The sequence below is a fragment of the Mustela nigripes genome, chromosome 2 (assembly GCF_022355385.1).
Source record: "Mustela nigripes isolate SB6536 chromosome 2, MUSNIG.SB6536, whole genome shotgun sequence".
Taxonomy (NCBI): domain Eukaryota; kingdom Metazoa; phylum Chordata; class Mammalia; order Carnivora; family Mustelidae; genus Mustela; species Mustela nigripes.
This window is the reverse complement of record NC_081558.1, coordinates 126,520,305-126,537,494: the sequence shown is the minus strand read 5'-3', so window position 1 is coordinate 126,537,494 and position 17,190 is coordinate 126,520,305. Positions and strand designations below refer to the sequence as shown.

The 17,190-nt window shown below is 34.0% G+C and overlaps 1 long non-coding RNA gene across 2 annotated transcripts in view; it reads left to right on the top strand.

Annotated features, from left to right (window-relative positions):
* The window catches only part of LOC132010093 (uncharacterized), a 57,687-nt gene that overhangs the window by 17,416 nt on the left and 23,081 nt on the right, over positions 1-17,190 (top strand). Inside the window, exons 4-5 of one of the 2 annotated variants that reach the window (XR_009402152.1) lie at positions 983-1,074; positions 5,779-5,985. This is a non-coding gene — a long non-coding RNA (uncharacterized LOC132010093). Of the gene's footprint in view, positions 1-982; positions 1,075-5,778; positions 5,986-17,190 lie in introns of those variants that run through there. The other variant, XR_009402151.1, reaches the window with a different exon arrangement.

Sequence of the window (17,190 nt, the reverse complement as noted above, 5' to 3'; positions counted from 1 at the left end):
CAAAGCTGCTTAATCACATGGAATTGAGAGAGAGAGAGAGAGAGACTCTGTGTGTGTGTATGTGTGTGTGTTCAAGTAGGCCAAAAAAAGAACCAAACTGGGTTTCACTTCCTAGCAGTCTTAAGCAATAATTTCCTGGAGTTCAATACTGTTTACGCTTTAATGATAACCCATGATTTTTAATTTCGATTTTATTAGAATCCTGTTTCTCACCTTCTTTGTCCTAACCAACTTTTCCATCCAGTTATGCAATTACAAACTCTTCTCCAAAATATTCTCTCATCCAGTTACAAAAAAAAAAAAAAAAAAACCAAAGTTATTTAAAATTTTTACTTTTTTCTGACTCTCAAGCTTCTTCCTAACACAAACAAAATAATTGGGCACATTGTGGGTCACCCATGGCAAGAGTTACCGTTCTTTTATATTTGACCTTTTTAATGATCCCAGTCAGATTGGAAAGGCATTATTTCCCACTTTAGAAAGAAGAAAACTTGGGCACAAAGGTAGAGAATTGTCGATTGCTGTAGCTGCCTGTGGACATTAGAGGTCAGGAGTCCTCATTCCTAATAAGATTATAATGGTAATCAAAGCTACTGTATGTTGAATAGTGTCCTGGGAACTACAGTCAGTTCTTCACATTTTGTATTTATTTGAATCTTCAGAAAATACTATAAGGTAGATATTAGAACTCTCACCAGAAATATGGAGCAGGCCTCAAAAGATCACACAGCTAGGAAGCTCAGAGGCCAGGGCACAAACCTAAATCTGCCTAATCCACAAACTGTTAGCTCAGCCTCTGTGCTCTAGAGCGCCCCCTGCCCCCATACTCCTGGTCTGCAGCTAATGCAAGGACTGTACTAGTCATCAGAAGTAACATTGCTGATCTTCTCTTGATGAATATGTTTTTTATTTCCCTGATTTCTTATAAATATGACTGTGGGGGAAATAAGAGCTGATAATGCATATTACTCATCCAAACAAGGGTCTGGTGATGTCACTGACATCTGGAGAAGAGAAAAACAAGGCCACAGGAACCAGTTTGGAGAATGAGATCAATTGGCATACGATTCCTGGGTAAGTGGAGGTTTCTGTTCTGTATACTGTTACCCACTGAAAAGAACCCCATGCAAGTACCTGTCAACATAATATAAGGATAAAAGACTGTGTGATATGTTCTCAATGCTACCTCTATGTTGATGTCATTGTCATCTTCCCCTCACATGTCAAAAGACTTACGTGAGAGGGAAAACAGATTCTAAGCTGGGTAAAGACTAGTACTTTCTATTACTATGAACTTGTCAAATCAACTGTCCCATTGTTGTAATTTTTTTTCTTTCTTTTTTTTTTTTTAAAGAGAGGGCGCCCAAGTAGTGTGTGTGTGTTGGGGGTGGGGGGGATGCGGGAAGGGCAGAAGAAGGGGGAGAGAGAGAATCTTAGGCTGGTTCCATATATTTAATCTATACAACTTGTTAAGTTTAGGAATATAAACACAAACGAAACCATCACCACCATCAAGGCCATAGATAGATATATCCAACACTCCTGGCTTTCTCCAGCCTCTATATTATAAATATCACTTTGGGTGGTGTAGTAAAAAAACACTTAACATAAGATTTATTTTCTTAGAAAATTTTAAATATTGTTATGATCTGAATGTTCATATCCCCCCTCAAATCCATATGTTGAAATCCTAGTGTGATGGTATTAGAACATGGGCCTTTGGGAGGTGATCAGAGCCTGAGGGTAGAGCCCTCATAAATAGGATTACTGCTCTTAGGAAAGAGATTCCCCATTACTCCATTGTCCCTTTTATCATGTGAGGACATAGCAAGAAGGCCCCCATTTAATTAGGAAGAGGGCCCTGTCAAAAATGCAGCCATGTTCACAACTTGATTTTGAATTTCCCAGCCTCCAGAACAGAGAGAAACACATTTCTATTGTTTATAAGTTACTCAGTCGGTTGTATTTTGATACAGCTGCCTGAGTAGACTAAGACAAGTACACAGTACAGTGGCTGGAGTCACTGTGTTGCATAATGTACCTTCAGAATTTGTCTTATCTAACTAAAACTCTGACCACCCCCTCCTCATTTTCCCCTGCCCACAGTCCCTGGAAAACACTTTTATATCGTTTGATTCTATGAGTGTGACTATTTAAAATTATATACATAAAAGAATTACTCAGTATTTGTGTTTCTTTGGCTTATTTCACTTGATAAAATGTCTTTCAGTTTCATGCATGTTGTCACAAATGGCAGGATTTGCTTCTTTTTTTAGGGTGGAATAATATTCCACTCTCTCTATGTACCACATTTTCTTTATCCATTCATCCACAAATGGACACTTTGTTTCTATATCCTGACTATTGTGAATAATGCTGCAGTGAACATGGGAGTACAGGTATTTTCCATGATGGCTGTACCAATTTGGTGTACATTCTCACCAACAGTATACCAGGGTTCCCATTTCTCCACATTTCATCAGTACTTATTACCTTTAGTTTTGTTGTTGTTGTTGTTTTTAATTGCCATTCTAGCAGGTGAAATTTCATTGTGGATTTGATTTGCATTTGCCTGATGATTAGTGATGTGAGCACTTTTCATATATCTGTTTACCATTTGTATGTCTTCATTAGAGAAATGTTAATCTGTTGGCACATGATCTTACATAGTATTCTCTTATGATCCTTTGTTTCCATGGTATCAATTGAATGACTTCTCTTTCACTGATAATTTTGTTTATATATATCTCTTCTTTTTTGTGTGTAGTTAGCTAAGGGTTTGTCAATTTGTTTTTCTTATCAACGTGGTAATTTTAAGTGATCTGTCTTTGAGCTCACTTATTCTTTCTTCTGCTTGATTGAGACTTCTGTTGAAAGCCTCTGTTGATTTTTTTTTTCATTGCAATCATTGTATTTTTCAGCTCCAAAATTTGTGTCAATACTTTTATGATTTGTATATCTTTGATGAACTTCTCACTTTTTTACATAGTATTTCCTGATGTCATTTAGTTGTCTATAAGTGTTCTCTTGAGCTTCCTTAAGACAATTATACTGAATTATTTTTCAGGTGGTTCATTGATCTAATTTTCTTTAGAGTCAGTTATTATTTGGTTCCTTGGATAATGCTATGTTTGTCTGATTATTTGTGATTTTTGTTACCTTGCATTGATATCTGTGTATTTGAAGAAATAGTCACCTTTTCTAGTTGTTACAGATTGGCTTCAGTAAGAAAAGGTGGGCAGGCCTGCTTCCAGAGCCCATGAACAAGTAGGCCTCTACTATGGACTATGGGCAGGCAGGCCTGGTGCCTGGGTCTGTGGGGACTAGCTTGTCATCAGTGTCCACTGAGGCAGGCTGGTGCTTAGGTTCACGAGTGTGGGTCTTGAGACTCTGTCCAGGGACCAGCCTGAAACTTGGGTTCACAAGGATGGACCTGGAACCCAGGTTCCCATGGGAGCCAACCTGGCACTGAAATGGGCCTGGATTCTTTTAAACTAGAGAATCAAATGGCATAGAGGCTGAAATTCATGAGTAACCCCTTTATGATCTTATGAGCATGCAGTGATATAACATGATCATTTCCTATATTATTTATGCACATACCTTTGTTATTTAACTGAGAGCCATTTAAAAAATCAGCCTCACTGAAGTATAATGTACATACAACAAAAGACACCCATTTAAGGGTATACATCTGTATAACTGTCCCTGAAAGTATATATACGTGTGTGTAATCACCTCCATAATAAAGATTTGGAACATTTCTGCTATCCCAAAATATGGTCTTGTGCCCTCTCAGTGAATCATGACACTATTCCAAGACTTAGGCAACACTAACCCAATTTCTGCCATTATGATTAAAATTTCATACAAAATGAATCATACAGTATGAACACTCTATTTCTGGAGTCATTTGTTTAGAAAAAATGTTTTTTCAAAGTTAACCACATTGTTGCATATATCAGGAATGTATTTCTTATTTTTACATGGTATTAATTGTTTAGCTCTATCATCATCTGTCGGACCCATGATTTCCAGTTATAGAATAATGCTGTTATGGCAGGTCTTTGTATGGATGTATATTTTTTCCTCTTTGGTAAATTACTTAGTATGCTTGTGATGAGTCATATAATAAGTGTATTTTTAACTATTAGAAACTGTATAAATGTTTTCCAATGGGTTGTACAATTTTACACACCCATCAGCAACATGTGAGGTCCCAGGTTCTGCAAATCTGCACCCTCACCAATACCTTGTATTGTCTTCATTTAGAGATGTGAGTGGATGTGTAATAGTATCTCCTTGTGGTTATAATTTTCATTTACATGAGAACAAATTGCCTTCAGCATTTTTTCCCATAAACTTATTGTCATTTACATATCTTTGGTAAAAAGAGTGCTCAAGATTTTTGCCATTTAATTTAGGGTTCATTTTTAATTTAATTAGACTTATTTTCATATAATTACATTGTAAATAGAGGTCTTTCTCGGGTATATGTATGGTGAAGATTTTCTGCAAGCTCATGGTTTGCCTATTTTCTTAATAGTGACTTTTGAAGAGCAGTTTTTAATTTTGATGACATCAAATTTGTCAACTTTCTATTGTTTAAACTTCTTGTATTCTTTTTAAGAAAACTTTCCTTCCAAGGTCCCCCAAATTTTCTTCTAAAAATGTTTATATTAGCTTTTTATATTTAAATGTTGTTATTTGGGGATGATTTTTACATGCTGCTTAGTTGAAGGTGAGGTTAATACTTTTGTATTTGTTTTTGTTTTCCATACGGATTAGCAGTCTTCTGGCACTGTGTGTTGGAAACACAAGCCTTTCAACATTAAATTACTTCAGCATCTTTGTTCAAACTCAATTGGTCATATATGCATAGGTCTATTTCTAGAATCTCTATTTTGTCTCATTGAACTTACTATTTTTTACATCAATGTACTTTGTCTTGGTGTTTTAATTTTATAATAAGTAAACCCTGAAGTCAGATATGTAAGTTCTCTAACTTTTTTTTTCTTTTACAACATTCATTATTCTTTTGACAATCTTAATGCCTTTTGACTCTCCATATGGATTTTAGAACTAGTTTGTTGATTTCTTTTTGTTTAAAGCCCACTAGAATATCGATTTAGATTGCGTTGAATCTGTATCAATTTGAACAACATTGAGTCTTCCAGCCTAAACCACAGTATAATTTCTTTAGTTTAAAGGTCTTTATTTTCTTAAAATTTTTTTTTTAATTTTCTAGAGTACAAAGTATTTTACCCATATTTTATTAAATTTACCCCTAAGTACTTTATACCTTTGATGGTATTGTAAACACTATTTAATTTCAATCTTCATTTTTTTGCATTCGTATAAAAATATAATTAATTTTTTCTTATTCTAACATTCTGTGTCATTGCTAACACCTCTTAGTAACTCGAAGAGCAATTTTGTGGATTCCTTATTAACTTCTAGGTTTATGAATATGCCAAAAAATAAAGGTTTATAATTTTCATCCCAATCTTTGTATCTTTTCTTTATTTTTCCTTTTTTAACTGCCTGGAACTTTTAGTACAACATTGAATAGTGATAGTTCTCAATATTTGGTGGAAACATTTCAATTTTTCATCAGTAAGTATGATGATAGGTATAGATTTTTCTTAGACGCCCTTTATCAAATTAAGGAAGTTCCTATCAGTTGTCAATTTTGATGGTTTTAATAATAAATGGGTGTGGCATTTTGTTAACTGTTTGTTTTGTTCTCTACATCTGTTTTTGTTTTGTTTGTTTTAGTAATTTCTACACCCAACATGGGGTTCAAACTCATGACCCTGGGATCAAGAGTTGTATGCTCTTCCGACTGAGCCAGCCAGGTGAACTTTTCTGCATCTGTTTCATTTTTTTTCCAAGTTTTTATTTAAATTCTAATTAGTTAACATGTAGTGTAATATTAGTTTCAGGTGTAGAATTTAGTTTTTCATCATTTAGATGCTACATCAAGTTCTCATCACAAGTGTCCTCCTTAATACACACCACATATTTAGCCCACTTCCTTCTTCATCTGTTTTGATGTTCATGTGATTTTTCTCTTTTTTCCCTGTTGGTACAGTGAATTACATTGATTGCTTTTTAAATGGTAAACTAAATTTGTACTACAAGGATAAAGCCTAACATGATGTATTAGCCATTTAAAAATTATTAAATTTGATTTGCTAAAATTTTGTCAAACTTTTTTGTGTTGATGTTTGTGAGGATTACTGGGCTGCAGTTTTTCTTTTCTTGAAAAAACCTTGTTTTGAGCATTAATTTACTAGTCAAGCTATCTGGGTACAGAGTTTACTTTTGGAAAGACTTTTAATAACAAATTCAATTTCTTTAATAAATATAGAACTGTTTCTGTATGTTTCAGTCAGTTTTGGTAATAACTCTTAAAAGAATTTGTCCATTTTTTTTGAAGTTGTCAAGCTTATTATCATGACGTTATTCAAAATATTTATTTACTATTCTTTTGGTATGTGTGATATCCTCTGTTGAATTCTTCATGTTAGTAATTTGGGTATCCTTTTGTTTTTTTCTTTGGTCATTCTAGCTAAAGATTTATCAATTATTTAAAATATTTATCAAGATTTTAAAAACCCAGATTTTAACCCAATTATTATTATATATTTATCTGTTTTATATTTCATTGATATCTGCTATTATCTGTATTATTTCCTTTCTTCTGCTTAATTTGAATTCCATTTGCTCTTCTTTTACTCATATTTTTCAAGATAGATGTTCAGATAAGTGATTTTGAAAATTTTTCTTCTCTTTATAGGAACTTTTGTGACTATAGCTTTTCCTCTAATGACAGTTTTAGCTACACCCCACAAATTTTTATATATTTTTCATATTCATTTATTTCAAGGTAATCTGTTTTGGCTTATCTTTGAGTCATGGAATATATCTGGCACCATCTCCCACCTAAGATGAGACAAATTTAATTATCACAGTCTCAGTCATGAAGTATGAGCATCAGGCCACAAATGCAAGTTTACAAAAATTCACTGAAGTCTATTTGGTCTTTCATTACACCATGTGGAACGCTACTTTACCTGTAGGATTTTGAGCAAATTTTCTATCCCTAGGGATATGTTAAGGTTGCTAAGATGTTGGTTGGGAAGTGTAATTCATAGGGTATAGCTAGGAAGTCTACAGCCCCCACCTGCATGACTCTTCAGAACTCAGTCTCAGTACCTTTCTGTTTAGATTTAAAATTTACTAAATAAATGTCTATCAAGTGATGTAATGTAGAGCCTTTGTGTCTACTGGAGTGAAGAGGAGAAAAAGGAGAATAATACAGAAATAAAAGATGCAAATTAATATCTTAAAGATTATAACCAGCCTTGGAGATACAAGAGATTTTCAGTAATCAAGGGGTATAACCCACTTTCCTAGAAATGATGGCATCACCCAAAGCCACCTTCCATTATTCATGGAGCCACAAACACTAGAAAGATCATATATTTTCCATTACATTTGACACCATGACCCTAAAAAGAACAAGTGAATTTGTGTGCCATTACCTGACTTTTCTTACCTTTTTCCTGCTTTATCAGTATTCTTCTTTTCCCAAACATCATCTTTTTCTCTGAAGTCCCATTTCCCCTCTTATATAGAAAATGGCCACAGGAAAGCACATTTCCTTTCCCTGAATATTTGCATTTTAAAAAAATTTAGAGGAATTCTCACTGTAGTGTTGGAATTCTGACATTAGCCAGGGAAGATACCTATTTGGATAGACCTCCATAGCATTCATAAATGATACAGATTCTAGGATGTTGATGGTAGCCTTTCCGCTTCTCATTCTTGGAATCTTTTTGAATTAGTCATAATTAGCTAACTAACAACTCCAAATGTTAGGGGCTTAATATAAAAAAAGTTTATTCTCAGGCATACAATAGCCTAATGCAATGTTCTGGGCTGAGTGGTTCTTCTGGCTGGTTTTCTTTCAGAGAGAAATTTCTCTCTTGTGACTTTGCTCTTGTGTAGCTCTATCCTTCTCTGGGTGCTTAGAGTTCTCAAGATGGAACCCTCAGATGAGGAGGAAAGGTAGAGACAGAATGAAGGTTTATTGGTGAGAAGATTATACAGGCCAATTCCAGAAATGGCTCACATTAGTTGTATCTTCAGAACATTTCAAGGGATGCTGGGAAATGTAGTCTGTCTGCTGAGGAAGGAAAGATAAACAGTTTGGTGAATAAATGGCAAGTCTAAGCCACAAATCTGACTCTAAGATTATACCAAATCTTTAAGGTATCATTTAGAAACTCTCATATGTTCAGATCTCTATTCTGACATTTCAGAAACCTCCAGTCTTTTGTTATTAACAAATTTAATAAAAGTTATTTTATTGTTACTAATGTAACTTTGGTATGGGGAAGGGTGCCTCGAATTACAAAAAATTATTTGGGGCTCAATTTGAAATACATTTCACTATCCCCCATTTTCTAGACTCTGACTAGCCTGGAGTTTCCAAATAGCATTTGAGGGAAAAAACAAACAAACAAACAAAAACAACAGAACAGCTGTTGAGTTTTTTCTTGATATGTTGTGCTTTAATAAAAAGTAAAAGCATTATATTTACATAGTCATCAATTCTAGCCATGATGAATACTTTATTTAGGGAAAAATAAAACTGCCACAAAACGTTTAGCTCTTCATGACTCCATAAAACTTCCCATTTTTATTGAAAACAGAGAATAAACAAAAGTGTACAATTTCAATAAAGATAGAAATGAAAAGGATCAAAATATCTTTTTTGAAGATTTTTTTTAAATGTATTTCTTTGACAGAGACAGATCACTAGTAGGCAGAGAGGCAGGCAGAGAGAGGAGGAGGCAGGCCCCTGCTGAGCAGAGAGCCCTATGGGGGGCTTGATCCCAGGACCCTGAGATCATGACCTGAGCCAAAGGCAGAGGCTTCAACCCACTGAGCCACCCAGGCGCCCAGGATCAAAATATCTTATAGTCATTGCATTATCAATCCTATTTTTTCCCAGTTTAAAGACTTTTTGTAGTTATTATGTTAATTGTCACTGATTCCATAAAGAACCACAACCTATATATGGCTAATCCTAAAGCAAACCCAATATAGGAAAACTTCCACAATATATTTGCACAGCTTAAAACTGAAGAAATAATTGTAAGTTGAATGTCTATCCTTTTTGGTTGGCCTCTTCAGTCTTCCCGGTCGTTATTTGTACTGTTAGGCTCATCGAACTATTAGTTGAACATTCAATCATTTTCATTTTAAGGGATGAAATTGACACATGCTGCATTTCAAATATTTCAGTAAATTTTAATTCCTGAAAAATGAAGCCATGGCTGAGCTGGGTTTGGCTCCTAATACTTTAAGGCTCTAATATTTAGTTGATATGCATAGAAATTTCTTTTCCTTGTCCTGAAAAATTGTGGATTTATCTCCTTCTTAAAAATGGGTGAACTGAAACCATAAATAAATTTGAGATTACACCAGTTGAATTGGATACAAAATTCTGAATATACCAAGAAGTATCATATTTTAAAATATTCTTTGTTTCTTTTTTTCAATCATAAGCATAATGCTATTTCTCAAGTCCCTTACAAAGACTGGCTTCTTTCACATTGTTTTAACATACCATTTTAGAGTCAGTGGTATTTTACAGAAGACAAAAAGAGTCAGAGGAAAGCAGTGTGCAACATGATGAGACATACCTCTCCTGGTCTGGAAATTATTTTAGAATCCTTGAAATAATGTATCTTAAGTATCATACTGGGTTATATTGATCTTCCAAATCACAATGGATTATACCCATCAATAATTCCCAATTAGCTGTTAACATCAGAGCAGGGAGCGTATCTTACTAATTTTTTATTTCCAGAATCTTGAACAATATTAACACATAACAGATACTTGATAAATGTGTGGTGAATACATGAATTAATTTATTTCTATTCTATTTTTACAAAAATACCACAAAGTAGCATGACTTATAATCTGATTGCATAAAATACCTTGTATTCTTTTTTTTTATAGGTTACCCTCACCTCTTAACTGCTCAGTTCTCAAATTCCACCACAAATTATCACATGATTCTTAGCATAACACATTATATGGTACATAATACATGTCTTATAATACGTATTTGCTGAATGGACAAATGGCGAAGTTCAATTAAAAAACAATATTATAATATTATAATATTATAATGGTGCAGCCGGTTGGATTTTTGGTTTTGACTGAGGTTATCCTGTATGAACATAGTTTAGTATTTTATTACATGTTGTCATATTAGTTATAAATTAGTCACTTCCAATTAGTCACTTCAAAGATATGGAAAATTATTTCTCATTAAAAAATTATCATCATTTATTGAGTGCTTACTAAATTCCATTCATTTCATACACAATATCCTTAAACAGCCTCTTGTTGCACATCAGTTACTTCTGAGAATTTGTCTCAGTTATCTGTATGCTCTTCTTCTAATCCTGTATTTCTAAGATTGTAAATTTTATGACGGGAAATAAATACTTCTGTTTATCACAACATACTCAATATTTGGTACAAAATCAGTCATATATTAGTTTGAGCAAATATTTATCAATCAGTAAGTGAGCAAATAAATGGACACCAACACCGCATAGTAGATATAAAGGATCCCATCATACCTAACAGAAATAGCTTAGGCTTAGTGGCTGAAAAGAACCTGTTCAAAGTCAAATAACAAGCATAGAGCCAGAACCAGAACCCATATTTTAAAATTTCCAAATCCATGCTGTCATATGCCAAAATTTTCTAGTTCAAGCAAACACAATGTTTCCCCTTCTTGGCTTAGTCTGTCCAGGTTGCGGTAACAAACCACCATAAGCTGGGTGGCTGAAACAATACACATTTATTTCTTGCAACTCTAGAGACTGGTAAATCCAAGATCAGGGTGCCCAGTACCAGGAAAGAGCTCACCTCATCGTTCATAGATGACCATCTTCCCTTGGTGTCCTCAGAGTGCAGACAAGGGCAGAAGACCTCTCTAGAGTCCTTTTTAAAGAGAATTAATCCCTTTCATGAGGGCTGAACCTGCATGACCTAATCACTTCTCAAAGGCCTCACTTCCTAACACCATCACATTGGGGATTAGGATTTCAAAGTATGAATTTGGGGGGAGCATAAACATTGAGTCCATAGTATTCCTCATTTATTCTTCAGAATAAACGACAAAGCATGTGTTACTGATTTGTATTAGAGAACTAGGAAAATGTCGCTGAAGAAATAATATGGACTACAGACAAACTGGACCATGGTTAGTTTCAACATTCTCTAAGATATTTCCGGTTGAGAGTGGGAATGAACACATTGTTTAGATTTTGTTAAGTAAAATATGTTAAAAAAAAAAAAAAAAAAGATTACAAAGTCCAAAGCAGTACAGGAAAAAAAGAAAAGAAAAGAAAAATGATAATAGAAATTTCTACTTCAACAAATCAGTTTTTTCAAAGACAAGAAAGGATTAAAAAAAAAAAAAAGGATAGATGAGCTGAACACAAAAATAAAAATTTGGGGGCGCCTGGGTGGCTCAGTGGGTTAAAGCCTCTGCCTTCAGCTCAGGTCATGATCCCAGAGTCCTGGGATGGAGCCCCGCATGGGGTTCTCTGCTCAGCAGGGAGCCCGTTACCACCCCCCTCTCTCTGCCTGCTTGTGATTTCTCTCTGTCAAATAAATAAATAATCTTAAAAACAAACAAAAAAACCCCACAGTCTCTTATAAAAAAACTAAAAGAAATATTGGTTGATTATATCAACTAATATGTTAATAATTATAATTTATCAGTTAAAGGCCAAATCTTTCAAAATGAATTAAGGGAATAAATCTATATGTAATTTATAAGAGACACCCCTATTGCATAAATATTAAAAAAAGGTTGATAACAAAATATTTTATTTTATTTATTTTTAAGAGACTTCATGTATTTATTAGGTATGTATGTATTTATTTATTGATCAAACAGACAAAATATTATTATATATAGGAAAGTTTTGGTAAACTTGACATAGTAGAGATATATAGAAATATATCTACATCCTAAATTATATACATTCTTCTTAAGCACAATTATGGTATTTACAAAAAATGATTACATTTATATTAAGCTATAGACAAACCTCAATTATTTCAGATGATCCTCTAAGAAAATAAAAATGAAATTAAAGACACCAAAAAGGAAGAAACAATACCAAAAAAATCTAACATGAATTGTTGAATATAATGAATACATATATAGCAAGTTAACAGAATATTAAATTAATATGCAGTAATGAGTAATATTTTTATGGAGTAGCAACAAAGATCAGAAAATAGTTCTTAGACGCCATTTGTAAAAACAATTAAAACTATAATCTCTTAGAGGAAATCAAAGTTGTGCAAGACCTAATGTAATAATATTTTAAAATTTTATTCAAATAATTTAACCAGTACCTAAATTAATGGAGAGATATTTTCTATGAAGACGCAGTCATTGTTATAAAGATATCAAATGTCCCCAAACTGATCTGTACCTTTAATGCTATTCTGATTAAAATTCTAGCCGAGTTTCATGTAGAATTTTTAAATCAGATTCTAATATTTACATAGAAGAAAAAAGAGTAAACATTAGTTATGATATTCATGGGGAGGAAGAATAAAGAGGGATGATTTGTCCCACTGGATATTAAATATTAAGATAAAGCCTTAATAAATAAGAAAGTGTGGTATTGGCACCATGGATACACAGACTGACCCACGAGACAGAATGCAAGTTCAGGCATAGGAAAAACCTTTATAAATACAAGGGTAGCCTAGCAGATCACTGAGGAAATGAAAGACTATTTGATAAGTGTAGCTTTAAAAAGTCCCTTTATATTAAAAAATTAAATTAGGACTCTCCTTTCATCATATTAAAGTTAATGATTTAAAGATTTCTATATGAGATATAAAACTGTAAATATTTTTCCAAAAAAATATAGATGAGATCTCTCTGAAATTAGGGTAAAGAAGACTTTCTTAAATAACACATAAAAGCACTAGCTCTGTTGAAAAGATTGATGAACATCATTCTGTTAATCTCTACACCTCAAAAGAAAATGTAAAAACAAGTCACAAGCTCTGAGAAAATATTCACGATACATATAACCAAAAGAACATTATTTTCTCAGATATTAAAAAGAAACCTCCTAAGTCAGTAATACTATTACTCTATAGGAAACTGAGCAAAAGATGAGCAGAAGTTTCACAAAAGAGAAAGATTTTTGGTAAGCAAAGTTTCGAAAAGTAGTTCTATTTCAGTAGTAATAAGGGAAATGAAAATTAAAATGAAATGCGATAGCCATTATTTTACCCACTCCACTGGCAGAAACTAAGAATTTGACAACATGGTAGACCTTTAAACAATGCGGGGGGTTACGGGTGCTGACTAACCTGAAAATCTGCATATAACTTTTGACTCCTTCAAAACTTAACTATTCATAGCCCACCATTGACCAGAAGCCTTCTGGATAGCATGAACTGTTGATTACCACATATTTTGTAGGTTACATGTATTATGTACTGTATTCTAACAATAAAGTAGTCTGGAGAAAAGAGCATTATTAAGAAATCATAAGGGAGAGAAAGTACATTTATAGTACAGTACTATTAAAAACCCACATAAAAGTGGACCTACACAGTTTAAACCCATGTGGCTCAAGGGTCAACTGCAGATAGAGAAGATATGGAAAGTTTTAATCATTGCTGGTATAGTTACACCCTTATAAATATCTCCCCTATTTCTACCACAACGCTAGTTAATATACACAATTTTACTTCTGTCCTAGTTCTTAGGCTCATCACTGCTGGGTACACTCTTGTGCTTAGTAACACATTTCTTATAATATTTTATATCACTTTACAATGCAATATTATACACATTCTTGTATACATATTAAAAAGAAAACTAAAATTAAACTAAAAATTAAGAAAACTAAAGGAAAACCAAAGAAACTAAAAGAAAACTAGAAATTAAAAAACTATAGCTACTATCAATATAACAAGTCAATTAAGAAATCTGTGAATTGTATTTGTATTTGTGTTTATACTCTAGGTCCAAAGACTTTAAGTGGATAGAGTCTCTTACTAATACTAACCACATTTGTAAATGAAAGTTTCTGAAGCACTTGAATTACTGCATTTGTATGACATGGGCTCCTGAAATTTCCTTATTTCTGAAATTGTGTTGTAGTTCTCCTAAATGGTGACTATAATCAAGAACATATTTCACAAATTTCAAAATTACTTATTGTGCTTTGCAGTTCAAAAGAGTGATTTTAAATACATTTGACTCTCACAGTAAGCCTGGGTGGTGGATGGATAGGGCAGTTATTACATGGAATTTTTAAATAAACAGAAACTAAGTCTTTAAGAGAGTAAATGTCCTGCACAGCTCCACACACTGGCTGGTCACAAAGTTTGTACTTGACTTCCCACTCCGTCTACTCTCTCCCCTACGCCATCTTACCTCTAAAGATAATAATAAGCTTGTAAGTCTGTGAAATGTTTCACCACTTTCAAAATGCTTTCCATATCACGTCATCTGTTTTGATTCTCACATTCAGCCTTGAGTTTCTTTAGCATATTTCTTTCTTCTCATAATATATAGAGAGCATAATTTAAACCAAACATAGTATTAGCTATGAAAATATAAGTTCTTTCTGTTAGAAAATTACTTGATAGTCAAATCAGAGTAACAAGAAAATAATCTTGTTTTCATTTTGTAAACCCCACAATTATATTCACTGATTTGTCTAACAAACGAGTAAAAGTAATTATTTTGGAATATCTTAGTTTTTTTTTTTTTGTTTTTTTTTGTTTTTTTTTTAAGCAAATGGATGAATGAATGAATGGATATAATGATATATCATCCAAGCAGCTTCTGCTATCCTGGGCTTTATGAAGATGAAAAGAAACGTGTTCTTCTTTCTAGAAGTCCACTTATTTTACGTTTCACAAGTACAAAGGAAATCTTTCCAGAAATATTTCTTTAAAGGTCCTATGACATATAATGAGTACTATTCAAATGAATACTGGAGTATTATTAAACCATGTGATTTATTTCATTCTACTATTCAAATGAATACTGGAGTATTATTAAACCATGTGATTTATTTCATTCTTATTTGTAAACATCTGCTTAGATTTTCTTGCTCTCTGCCTAAGATCCATGTGGTCTTGCCTGCGAATGGTAGTCTTGTTAGAGGCAAACTACATTTCACATCCCATCAAACCCACCTGCTCTCACTTGGCAGGGTTTGGCCAGAGTTGCTGCTCATTAGAGGCTCTGGCAGAGAGAAAGGGTGGGTGGAAGAAGCAATGAAACCAGCGCCTGAAAAGTGAAACTGAGGTTGAGATTTTATATGGGATTTTATTTGGTGAGTGGTTACACTGCTTTTCATTATACCAGATAACAGGTTGCTGGCAGCGTATTTAAAAGATATGGAACTTTTAAGAGGCTGAATATGAAATTAAAGCTTGATGAAATGAATTCTAATCTGTGCCCCATAGTCATATGTGTGCCAGGAAACACACACATTGGTGCCTTAATTGTAATCAGGCTGTTCCCTTAAAAGCAGCTATGATACTCACTTTGCTGCGCAAGGAGAATCTAGGAAACAATACCATTAGGAGTTTATATGCCATCTTATGCTCCACTTTCTTCGTAACATTACATCAGTTCTACAGGCATTTTCTGCCCCATTTACCAAACTGGCTCCAGTCAATGAAGTTTTGCATTATATGCCCCCAGGGAAGAAAATAATGCAAGAGTTTTACTGTCCATGTTAATGCCATTTAATACATTACTCAAACACATACTTAAGGCCAACAGTTCTGATTACGCAACTTTGGTTTAAAGTGGCTTCCAAACGGACTTCTTAACTGGCAACTTCTCAAAAGCTCATGTCTTCCCAAACCTCCTTTTGGAAGACTGGAGGGTCGAAGGAGTGCAGATTACGATGCTGCAAACACTCTGGGTTGTTTTAAATGTTGTAACTCATGGTCTAAAAAGGAAGAGAAAAGGAGTATCCAGCTTGCTTGTTTTGCTTTTTTTTTTTTTTTTTTTAATTTGTGTGTTTAAATTTTGCTTAAACTGGAACTAATCCTCGCCTACCTCTTGGGAACCTAATGTCTTTGAAAAATGGTTTCACATTCTAAAAATGATGTGAGTCCAAAAGTTAAAGTTTGAAGTAGGAGTGAGTAGTGAGGTAGAGCAGCATTCCGTCTCTTTTTTGGAGGACTTGGATTTCACTCCACCCCTTTTGAGTAGGAAAAAACAGATCTGTCTTTTCTCTGTTTGGATAAGGAAGGGAGAGGGCTTAAAGAAGAGAAACATTTTCAATACCAGCTGTTCCCTAAGTCAAGCCCTGCATAAATTTATTCTTTCTTGAGCTGGAGATACTAGGACAAAACCCTAAAAAGAGTGGAAAATAGAAAGTGAATCAATAAAGTCAATTTTATTATTCTAAGTTACAATTTTTTTTTAAGAGAACAAAAAGGCTAAGGGACAAATTAACCATGGTTCAGTCCAGAACCAGTGATAAGAACATAGGCATCTAAGGGTGCCTGGGGGGTTCAGTAAGTTAAGTGGATGACTCTTGATTCCAGTTCAAGTCATGATCTCAGGGTTGTGAGATTGAGCCCCACATCGAGCTTCATGTTGGGTATGAAGCCTGCTTAAGATTCTCTCCCTCCCTTTCCATCTGCCCTGCCCCCACCTCTCTCTCTCTGGGAAAAAAAAAAAAAAAAAAAAAAAAACATAGACATTTAAGAAAAGCTCTGGAGTATACTACAAGGAAGAGCTTTTAAGTCATCCAATTGCAATTGCTATCTTTTTACAAAAGCCTCTAACATATTTAAGCACTCATTGCCAAATATGTGTATCAAATAATGCCATCTCAAGACTAAGCAACTAGCTATCTTATTTTTGGATGTGTGTGTGTTTTAAAGATTTATTCACTTGTTTGACAGAGAGAGAGACAGTGAGAGAGGGAACACAAGCTGGGGGAGTGGGAGAGGGAGAGAAGGAGAAGCAGGCTTCCCGCTGAGCAGGGAGCCCTATGTAGGGCTCGATCTCAGGACCCCGGGATCATGCCCTGAGCCTAAGGCAAACCCTTAACGACTGAGCCACCC